The following is a 9,551-nucleotide window of genomic DNA, read 5'->3' as shown; positions in this document are numbered from 1 at the left end:
TACAGCCCTGCCCACTGGGAACAGCTCAGTCTAAAGGACGGAAGTAAAGACTCCTCTCCTAAAGCTCCCCCCTCGTCATCAGTTCGTTGCAGTCAGAGGGAAAGCAAGATGGCGCTCCCTAAGCCGAACTCGGGAATGATGCTGTATGACGACGTCATGCCCGAGATGTACGCTGCAGTACCGGAGATCCGGGTATCGCAACTTGTGCGGAGACCTAAGAAGGGGTCCAGACCATTCCTCATGCCGGCTGGTGCTGCCAAAAAGACAGGCCCATTTGAAGGACTCAATCTCATGGTCCCAAAAGAAGACACAGCTCAGGCCTATGATATGTGGGAATACAAGCGGGCCATAAAAGATTAGGCCATCCATGTGTGGGACCGACCGCAGCCCAGAGATCCGATCCTGGAACAGAGAAGAAGGTCCGTAGTGTAGTTTTCTATCGAGAGGGGACGACGAAACAGGTCACAAGCTCTTTGTGGGACGTCGCTCCGTGCAGCGCCCTTATCTCCCCCAGGCCCGGCACAGCCTCTACAAAAGGGATCGGGTGGAATACACACCTATCGAGTCCCTCCAGGGGCCCTTCGCCACAGCACTGACCCTTTTAGAGAAACCCCTGGCGTTATGGCAGGAAGACTTAGCTGAGGTGGAACGAGTATGCTGTCTTCAGGAATCTGCAGACGGAGTGCTGCGCTTTCAAGGAAAACCCCAACTAAAAACGGAGTTACTTATCCCTGGATTGCCATCACCACCAATTTTCCAGATGGGATGTGTATCAGCCTCTACCTTTACCTACAGTCCCAAGGTGGTAACCTTTCAGTTACCATGGAAAATGGCCACGGCAATGGAGAGAGCCTTCCAGGATTCACCACCAAGAGAGGAGGATTGCCTACCAGCTCTCTAGCAGCCAGAGATTCCGAACCAATTTCTTATGGTAGGAGGTTCCAGACCCATCAAGCAGAGAGTTGCAGCAGCAATGAAAAGTGTGACCACCAGGTCACTACCGAGGTCTGCCAGCAGGAGTCGCCAGAGCACCACCATTGCTGCACGTCTGGATTACAAGAGGCAGGAGAGGCCTTTGATCAGCTTCAGCAGCAGCAGTGAGGATGACGTCAGGTCCTTCCTCTGAGGAGTTGTTTTACTGCACTTTTCATCGAACTAATGGGAGCCACGGCATGGACAACTCCTGATGGATGAGGACTTGTTGGCATTTTATTTGTTTTGGTTGCCCCGTTTGTCATCACCTAGATAGACATGTCTGTTATTACTCCCCCTACTTGGAAACTACCTCCAAGTAGAGCACGTCTGCGCCAAAATTCCTTTTTCTCCCCTTCTCAGGTTAATTGGGAGCCCCCCTTTGCTTAAAAGGCTTCTCATCACCTTTGCTGCTACTTCATATTACTATTCCATGTGGATTACAAATCACATTGTGCCTTTTGTGGATTACAAATAATGACATTACTATTTCCCGTGGATTACAAAGGGCTTTTCGTATTAGAGGTTCCAGGTTGGTGCATTCCATCCGGCAGCACTGAAGAAAAGGACTCTAATGTGATTTTATTGCACTATTTAATTGCATTATGTATTTAGATGGGTTTTTCAAGTTTTCAGCAACGTTTAATGTTTTGTGCCCATTGTGTGTATTCCTTTACAGGTACTGCAGTGTGATTGTATGCACTTTAATTGGATCTTTGCACTTAACCTTATTAGCCAGATAGTTAGCACCTTACTCTGTCTAAACTGTTTAGAAGGATTAGCCCTCATGGAGATTTTGGAGAGCAGCGCCTCCTCCTCCTAATTTAGTGTGTCCTAAGGCCTTGCATGCCGCCTTAAAGAAAATTTTGTAGCTACCTGTCAGTCATCAAGGTGACCGTGTGAAAAGCTATTTATAGAACTTGTTGCTTGGAAGAGAATACAGAATGAAGCCACCCTTCTATTTGCGGGTGTCTCATAGCATCGTGGAGGGATTACAGTACATGACACCGCCAGGCTCCATACATGACTATGGCTACATCGTGGAGTATTTGAGCGCTTTGTCCAGACATTTTGGTTCACTGGTTATTACCGAGAGGGCAAACTGTGAATAGAAACCCTACTCATAAGGGCAGGAACCTAGTGGTAGCTGTTGCTATGTGTATGTCTGTAGTAACAAAAATAGTTTAGATTCTCATGCGTAAGTTGTAAAAACCAAAAGAACTTCTTCTGCGGGCGCTGCCAAGGATCACATCAATATGGGGTGTATGGTTCCAATAGCTTTTTTGTCAACGTGTTTCAGGGGTGGATACATATACATACATGGATACACAGTAATACATATATAACCATTAGCAACCGTTATATATGTATTAATGTCTTGAGCAAAGTGTTATCCACCCTGAAACGCGTAGACTATAAAGCTATTGGAACCATACACCCCATGTTGATGTGATCCTTGGCAGCGCCTGCAGAAGAGGTTCTTTTGGTTTTCACAACTTATGTCTGATTTCAATACCAGCACCCGCTCTTTAGGCGCAGGCAGGAACCCAGGCTGCATCCAAGCCCCCGAATAATGGTTGGGATATATACTAGCAGGAGCCTGTAAAGCTGTTGTGACTCCCTCACAACATGATCTGGTAAGCGAACTACAAACTTACAATAATGCTCCCCAAAATCCCACCAATAGAAATAATTCTCTCCCAGAGCACACTTACTAGTAATAATGCCCCTATAGTGCCCTTACTAGTAATCATGTTCCTCATAGACCCCCAGTAGTAGAAAAGCTAATACCCCCTAGTAGTAATAATTCTCCCTATAATATGACAGTACATGAAATACCCCCGCTTAGTGCCCGCAGTTGAGCTAATGTTCCCATAATGTATGCCAGTATAAAATACCCCTATATAGTGCCCCAGTAAATGCCCTCATAGTGCTCCTCTTGCCCTTTCCCATAGTGTCCCCCATAATATGCCAGTAAAAAATGCCCCTTCTAAGTGCCACCATATGCCCCAATAGTGCTGCACTCCCCCATAGTGCCCCCAAATAATGCCCCATAGTGCCAGTAAAAAATGCCCCCTTAGTGCCACCAGATGCCATAATGCCCCCCATAATGTGCCAATAAGAAAAAAGGCCCCTTTAGAGCCCCCACTTCCCCATAGTACCCCCAAATAATGCCCCCATAGTGCCCCCAAATAATGCCCCTATAGTGCCGTTCTCCCCTATAGTGCCCCCCATAATGTGTCAATAAAAAAAAGCCCCTTTAGACCCCCCAGATGCCCCCATAGTGCTCCTCTCCCCCATGGTGCCCCCCCCCCATAATATGCCAGTAAAAAATGCCCCTTCTAAGTGCCACCATATGCCCCAATAGTGCTCCACTCCCCCATAGTGCCCACAAATAATGCCGCATAGTGCCGCTCTCCCCTATAGTGCCAGTAAAAAATGCCCCCTTAGTGCCACCAGATGCCATAATACCCCCATATTGTGCCAATAAGAAAAAAGTCCCCTTTAGAACCCCCACTTCCCCCAAATAATGCCCCTATAGTGCCACCAGATGCCCCATAGTGCCGTTTTCTCCTATAGTGCCTCCCATAATGTGTCAATAAAAAAAAAGCCCCTTTAGACCCCCCAGATGCCCCCATAGTGCTCCTCTCTCCCATGCCCCCCCCCCATAATGTGCCAGTAAAAAATGCCCCCTTAGTGCCACCAGATGCCATAATGCCCCCCATAATGTGCCAATAAAAAAAAGTCCCCTTTAGAACCCCCACTTCCCCCATAGTGCCCCCAAATAATGCCCCTATAGTGCCACCAGATGCCCCATAGTGCCGTTTTCTCCTAAAGTGCCTCACATAATGTGTTAATAAAAAAAAGCCCCTTTAGGGCCCCCAGATGCCCCCCATAGTGCTCCTCTCCCCCATTGTGCCCCCCCCATAATGTGCCAGTAAGAAATGCCCCCAGAGTGCCACCCCCAAAAAAAATTGGGCTGTAAAAATTGTCAGATGCCCCCATAATGCCAGCTCCCCCCCCCGCCAACTCTCCAAAAAAAAAAAAATTATTGAAAACACTGATACTTACCTCCATCAGCAGCGGTGTGATGCAGCCTCTTCCGGCCTGTGTCCCTGCTGTGTGCTGCCCGGCTCAGGTGGCGCGGTGATGACGTCATCGCGCCACCTGAGCTGGCCTCTGATAGGCTGCAGGCATTAGTGCCTGCGGCCTATCAGAAGAACAGGGGAGGGACACACCTCTCCCTCCCCTGCCGCAGCACAGGATGGATATGGAGATGAGCGTTTCCACAATGGAAGCGCTCATCTCCTACTGCCCGCCCGCCCCCCCCCCCACCGCTGCCGCAATTACATCCAGGGCCGCGCCGCCTGTGGTGATCGGCGGTGCGGCCCTGAGGGATAAAAATAAATAAAAATGTCTGGTTGTTCTAGGGGGGGTCCAGACCCGCTGGACCCCCCCTGTAGGTGCGCCACTGGTTTCCACACATGAGGCACTGTCCTCTCTTTAATTTTTTCTCTCTTTGCATTAGATTCTCATGCAGCACTATAATTTTTTCTTGGTACCCTTAGAGCATACCCTAAGCACAAGCCGAGGGCGGTTTGGTTTTAAGTAAGGGGGAATGTAACACCCCAGAGTGTAATTGCCACTTCTTCAACCCGCTACTGTCTTTATTGGGCTAATATCATGTCATCTAGTGTATTTATTTCAGGTCCACTATAATTTGCATTCCTATTTCTAATGTAACTGTTATGTTCACGTGTAATATGCCTGGTTCACCAGCAGGTGGCAGCAAACATGGCAGAGCTGTACTTAGCTAGAATGGAACCTTCCATTCCCTTCTAACACCCCCTCTGTGGAGGAGTGGGCGAGTCCCACTTCCTGCAAGAAGGGTGGGGACCAGTTTCTAGAGCAGTCTAGCTTACCCCCTGCTAGGGGAAGGTGGGTGTGCTGGGCACATCTCTGCTGGACGTGCCCAAGCCAAGCCAGCAAAAGCACCTTCAGCTTTGCTGGATGTGGAGGCCACAGCTTAAAGCCTCAGGAGTCAGGAGGAGAGTTCCCTGGCATAATTAAGAGACAGACTACAATGAGAGAAGTTGCAGCGCAAAGAAAAAGCTAAGTTATACAGAAAGCCTGTCAGCACAGCAGAGCCAGAGAGCAAAAGATGTAGCAAAGTTGAGTTTGCCTGCCAGAGTTTTAATGCCAAAGCCTGCTGGGACCAAGACAAATTTTAAAGATTGGTAAATGTTGATCAGACACAAAGTAAATCTGCTATTTCACTTCATCACAAGGTCGGGGCTCAATTATTTCTTAAAATTCTTAAACCATGTGCAGCCCTAGCTTATCCTTTTTGTGTTTCTGCTCCTCCATTATGGCCCCAGGCATAACTGACCATGATTCCTGCCATGTTGAGACATGTCAGCACTGCAGATAACTTTGCACACCAGAGGACATTACGGTCTAACATCAAGAAATGTCCATGATAGCAAGTGGATGAGGCCAGATCAACATCAAATAGAGTTGTCTTCTGATGGACTTCTGGGGCCCATTATTATGTAAAAGCTGAATTTCACTGGAGAATCCTCCTGTACATACATAAGGGTGCTTTCACACTAGTGTTAGAGGAATCCAGCAGGCAGTTCCTTTGCCGGAACTGCCTGCCGGATCCGGAAATCCGTGTGCAAACGGATACCATTTGTTTCCGGATCCGTTTGACAAATGTATTTAAATACCGGATCCGACTCTCCGGTGTCATCTGGAAAAACGGATAGGGTACTTATTTTTTTCACATTTTTAAGGATCTGCGCATGCGCAGACCGGAAGACCAGATCCGTTTTTCCAGAACACTTACTACCGGATCTGGCATTAATACATTTTAATATAATGCCGGATCCGCATGCTGCAGTATTTTCTCTGGCCAAATACGGTAAAAGTGACTGAACTGAAGACATCCTGATGCATACTGAACGGAATGCTTTCCATTCAGAATGCATTAGGACAAAACTGAAGTGTTTTTTTTTCCGGTATTGCATTCAAATACCGGATCCGACTCTCCGGTGTCATCTGGAAAAACGGATAGAGTACTTATTTTTTTCAAATTTTTAAGGATCTGAGCATGCGCAGACCGGAAGACCAGATCCGTTTTTCCGGAACACTTGCTACCGGGTCTGGCATTAATACATTTTAATATAATGCCGGATCCGCATGCTGCGGTATTTTCTCGGGCCAAATACGGTAAAAGTGACTGAACTGAAGACATCCTGATGCATACTGAACGGAATGCTTTCCATTCAGAATGCATTAGGACAAAACTGAAGTGTTTTTTTTCCGGTATTGAGCCCCTAGGACGGAACTCAATACTGGAATACTTTAACGCAAACATACAATATATATACAGTACATATACAGCATCAATATATCACACAAATGATGCTCATACAGCACCCACATACAGTACACATATAGCACCCATAGATCACATATACAAAATTAGGGAGATTTACAAAGATTTACAGAGCCTGTAGGCAGCATAAACATTGACAGCCTGTCTAGACATACACCCAATTTATCATAGAGCCTCATGCTGCATAGTTAGGCTGCGGTTATTCGACCATGTGACGGCCATGTCAGTTCTGTTTACTGCAACACATGGGCAATGGCTGTGTGAATCACACATCGAGCAGTGGACCCATTCACTTCAAGATATGGCCAAATATAGGACATGTCCTATCTTTTGCCACATGTACTCAGACCAAAAAGTACACAGAGTAGCTTCCGTTTACACGTACTTCTGACTCCGTTCCTCTACAGCGAGCCCCAGAGGAACCGATGCAGAGGATGGATATGGTAGTGGATGTGGAAGTGTGGTAGTAGCCCTGAAGAAGTGTTGTGTCATGGTGTACTCCCTCAGGCCGTTGCTCCATGGGGACGGGTGCAGTGGAAATATAAGGAGAATGAGGCCAGAATTAAAGCAACAAAGTCTATTTACTAAGTGCAACATAGAACTTCAAATACAATCAATAGCATCAGGTTCGAAGTGCAAAACTTCTCTGGCACCAGTAAGGATTATAGAGGCAGCTTCAATGGCGGCAATTTTGCACTCAGGTCATAATGGCCTAGTAACGTTCTGGATGATGGTTGTCTTTGCTGTAGCCCCTCAACTTGTAGCAGTGTCTGGAGACGCTGGTTACAGCAGTTCATGCTGCTATCAAACTTCTCGAATCTTCACTTGAGGCAGAAGTGATCATTCTTGAGAAAATATAACAGGAGCAGGAGCTCTCACTTGTTCTTCCTCACTCCTCCTTAGCTACACATGAACTCCCCCTCCTGGCAGGATGCAAGAGGAGAGGATTAGGGTGGTTAGCCCTGTTCCTTGTTAACCTTTGCCATCCATTCCCTACTGGTAACAACGGCTATATAATACAGTACAAAATACATAAAATTACAATATCAAATAATACACAACTATATACAACATTGTAGAACCACCCCAGGTCTTGGGTACTACACCTCCGCGCCACAAAAGATTTGATATTTCCTATCTTTGGCCACATCTTACAGATTGTGGACGCCTTGAAGTCAATGGGTCCGCACTGCGATATGGGGTGCATATGGCCGATGCACATGTTTTGCGGATCCGTGGTTTGCGGTCTGCAAAACGGAAACAGCCGTCACATGGGTGTGTAAATGCGACCTTAATCTGGTGCAGGATAGACACTTTTGTCAAACACTATACCAACTACTGGTTGGTTTACTTTGAAAAATAATTTTTTATCTTTTCTTCATAAAGTTATACCTTTACTTCAATTTTATTTTAGATTCAATTCAGAAAATTACATTTTTCCATAAGTATAAAAAATGCACTAACTCTAAATACTGCCATATTTATGCCCAACAAACAGGGTGAAATTCACATGGATACATAAAATATGAAGATTTATGGCATTATATGTGGCATTGCAGAACTATGTAAATGGCTGTGGTCATTAAGCGCTATATACTTGTGTTATTAAGGGGTTAAATTTGATGCTGTATGAATCGTCATGGCAAGTGCCATAAACAACAACAACAAGCATCGGCCAATAGAAACGCAGGATTTGATTTGAAATAGAAAAAAAAAAAGTCAGTTGGTGCCAGTCTGCGATTGCTCTTTACAGAGAAAGGACCGGCTCATTTCTTCGCTTTTGAAGAGATTTCTGGATTTTGTTTTCGACTGCGATCCGGATCTACATCAGCGCGTTGGGAGATTCATCTCTAACTGTGAGTCAAGAGAGGTAAAATACCTAAATCTGATGGATGGAATTACTGACTTGTGTCACCCCCACCAGTGACAGCTGCTCACTCTGTATTAGGCCTCTTTCACACTTGCGTTGTTGGGATCCGGCATGCACTTCCGTTGCCGGAGGTGCCCGCCGGATCCGGAAAAACGCAAGTGTACTGAAAGCATTTGAAGACGGAACCGTCTTCCAAATGCTTTCAGTGTTACTATAGCACCCAGGACGCTATTAAAGTCCTGGTTGCCATAGCAGGAGCGGGGATCGGGGGAGCGGTATACTTACAGTCCGTGCGGCTCCCGGGGCGCTCCAGAATGACGTCAGAGCGCCCCATGCGCATGGATGACGTGATCCATGCGATCACATGATCCATGCGCTTGGGGCGCCCTGACGTCACTCTGGAGCGCCCGGGGAGCCGCACGGACGGTAAGTATACTGCTCCCCCGCTCCCCACTACACTTTACCATGGCTGTCAGGACTTTAGCATCCCGGCAGCCATGGTAACCACTCTGAAAAAGCTAAATGTCGGCTCCGGCAATGCGCCGAAACGACGTTTAGCTTAAGGCCGGATCCGGATCAATGCCTTCCAATGGGCATTAATTCCGGATCCGGCCTTGCGGTAAGTGTTCCGGATTTTTGGCCGGAGCAAAAAGCGCAGCATGCTGCGGTATTTTCTCCGGCCAAAAAACGTTCCGTTCCGGAACTGAATACATCCTGATGCATCCTGGACGGATTTCTCTCCATTCAGAATGCATTAGGATAATCCTGATCAGGATTCTTCCGGCATAGAGCCCCGACGACGGAACTCTATGCCGGAAGACAATAACGCAAGTGTGAAAGAGCCCTTAGTGGGAAGCTGAGATTGATCCCTGGTTTCACCAAAATAGCCAAAATATGGGAAAACCTGGGTAATTATGTCTGTATGAGATTTAAATGATGGATTTTTATTAACATTTTCTCTATTTCTTCTCTTCTGTTTAGACTCAACATGAGCTCCAGGTAAGCCATGCTTCTTACTATTCAGGGAGGGGCAGGACACGTCCTGTACATATAATGCCAGGGCCCATACCTGACGGGGACATCTTATCACATAGACACCTGCAATTCACTTATACTGGACAAGAAACCTAGAAAGTGTGTGTCCTAGCTGAATAATCCCTATACATATCCCCTATTTACACTGATGGGCGCCATAGAAGACTTATTAGGAGAACGGCATTTACCGGCATTTTTGTCACATAAAGTCCACAATTTAGTAGAATATATTATGTATAGTTTAAGGTATTAAAGGGAACCTGTCACCTCCAA

The sequence above is a fragment of the Bufo bufo genome, chromosome 4 (genome assembly GCF_905171765.1).
Source record: "Bufo bufo chromosome 4, aBufBuf1.1, whole genome shotgun sequence".
NCBI classification, from domain to species: Eukaryota; Metazoa; Chordata; class Amphibia; order Anura; family Bufonidae; genus Bufo; species Bufo bufo.
Note: the sequence above shows the minus strand (reverse complement) of the source record.